The sequence below is a fragment of the Chiloscyllium punctatum genome, unplaced genomic scaffold (assembly GCF_047496795.1).
Source record: "Chiloscyllium punctatum isolate Juve2018m unplaced genomic scaffold, sChiPun1.3 scaffold_359, whole genome shotgun sequence".
Classification (NCBI taxonomy): domain Eukaryota; kingdom Metazoa; phylum Chordata; class Chondrichthyes; order Orectolobiformes; family Hemiscylliidae; genus Chiloscyllium; species Chiloscyllium punctatum.
The window spans coordinates 30,001-32,500 of NW_027310093.1; the positions used below are offsets into that span (position 1 = coordinate 30,001).

Sequence of the window (2,500 nt, forward strand, 5' to 3'; positions counted from 1 at the left end):
ACTAGTTCTTCTGCAATCCTATTGTGTCTTTTAATCCGCATGTTTTTAACATACGGACACCATCCAGAGATATGAGCCAATGTCTCTGAGGTTTCATTGCACCTCCTGCAAGATTTCACCTTAAACGGCCTTCCATGCGACAAGGATGCCCTTGTCGGAAACAGATTAGTCCTCAGTAATAACGAATTAATCACCTTCGATGACTTCATGTATTGGATCTTCTTTAACCAATTATTCGAGATACTGTCATTTTTATAATAGTGGGCGCCAGCTCCTTGGCATGGGAGGGCTATCCATCTATCCACTTCTGTTCGCCTCCAATTGCCGTAGTTAGCACTATTAAACTCTTCCAGTTCATCTCCACTATCCTCTTCGACAGTATTATTTTCTCCCGTTTGTTGATTGATGTTAGGATTCCAAATAGACTCCAATCTTTTTACTTTACTTAATTTTCGCATTTTTTCCGCTATACTTTCCCCCTCGAATTGAAACGAGGCATGTATAATTTCATCCGAGGATTTGTAAAGCGTCCCATATTTCCTCATAATAGAGATTGGGATAAAGGTTGCCAATCTGTTCAGGGAAAGGCCGCCATCACGACATCTGGCGTATAAAACTCCATCGGTGATTGATTGCGGGAGATGTAATATTTCTTTAACAGTATTTTTGATTATATTATCTAACTTGTTTAGGTAATTTATGGAAGATTCTGATAAAATTAAGTAATAATATATCCTGGGTATAAAATAAGTTTTTAAAATCTCAAATTTTTGCACCGGTTTTAGGGGGGATAATTTTAAATTACTAATCCATTTATTCAATTGATTTTCCCAATCTGATTGGCTAACACCAATCCATGGGTCTATTTTAGCACCTAAGTATTTGTCTGTGTGCCCTGGATCAATAAATTGAATATTCTCATCATTTAGCTTCCAGTTTACCGTATCGTTATAAATAATAGTCTTATTTTTAACACTAAAATAAAAACCCTTAGTTTTTTTAGTATTAACCTCCATTCCCGTGCTATTACAAAACCTCTCTACAAGTTTTAAATTGTACTTCATTCCCTCATAAGTATCGCTAATTAATGCAATGTCATCTGCGAAAGCTAGAGTAGCGCAGTGACAGCTTTTACCATCTTGTCCTAACATAACTCCTTTCTGCCTATCCTCGATGGTCGCGATAAGCGGGTCCATCACTATGTTAAAAAGAATCGGTGACAAAGCGTCCCCTTGCTTGACACCCCGTAAAATATTGATTCTTTCAGTTTTACAATTAAAACCTTCGATTTGCGTAAAATTATTATCATACAAATTCGTTATTAATTTAATAAATAAAATCGGGAAATGGAGTCTTCTAAGAGCTGTTAAAATAAGTTTATGACCGACTGTGTCGAAAGCTTTTGCAAGGTCAACAAAGACCACTGCAAGTTCTTTCTTCCTTTTCTTTGATCCCTTGATGATGTTTTCTAGGATTTTAATATTCTCCTCACATCCTTGCACGCCGGTCATAAAACCCTTTTGCCTTTTATTTAGACTAATTACTTTATTAACCCTCCCTGCTATTATTTTAGTAAATAATCTTAAAATAATGGGACCAATTGTTATAGGCCTCCAATTATTAATATCCTTTAATTCTTCTTCTCCATTTACCTTGGGGATTAGTACGGTTCTACTAAGTTTCATATTGTCTGGAATTTTCCCAGTTTTGATCCAGATTGTATAGAGCCTTGGTAACAAAGTATTATCTTTATTGAAAATATTAATTAAATCTTTTAAGGTCATCCCATCAGGCCCGGCCGCGGTATCGACGTCTGTCGCCTTAATGGCCTGATCAACATCGTCTACCGTTATCGGGCCCAATAGGATCACCTCCTCTGATTCCTCAATTCTTTTCTCGTACTTCACAAATCCTCTTAAATTATTCTTCTCATTTGCCCTAGAGAGTCTAATTTTATAACATTCTTCTAACTCTATTTTACTCAAGGGACATTTACTTTTAGTTGGAGCCCCCATTAGGGTTCTTGCCAAATGTTGTCTATTCCTTTTATAAAGGATTTGCGTTTCCTTGAACCTTCCTTTCTTCGTACTATACCTTTTTTTAGCGTTATTCACTTTACCTCTCTTTCCTCTCTCACTATTCTTTACCTTTATTCCTCTTTCCTTATTCCCTTCCCTAAATATTACCCCTTTATTTTCCTTTCCTATTTTCATCATAATTTTTTCCATAATAATCTCGTATTCCATAAATTTATCTTTCTTTTTACCTAATTCCTCTTCAGCTATTTTAATTAGATCCCCCAGTGATTTTTCACTGTGGACTAACTTCTCTATTCTATCCTTATCCTCTTGAGTAATACTCTCAAGTGGCTTTCCCACATTATCTATCCTTTCCGTCTCTACCTCCTTATTATCTACATCTTCATTCACACTAGTGTTATTAATTATCACTTCCTGATCTATGCTCCCCTCCTCTTCACAATTCTTACTCTTTTTATTTA

At 35.8% G+C, this 2,500-nt stretch overlaps 1 pseudogene; it reads right to left on the reverse strand.

Annotated features, from left to right (window-relative positions):
* Nucleotides 1-2,500, reverse strand: part of LOC140472551 (28S ribosomal RNA) — an 8,815-nt pseudogene that overhangs the window by 1,983 nt on the left and 4,332 nt on the right.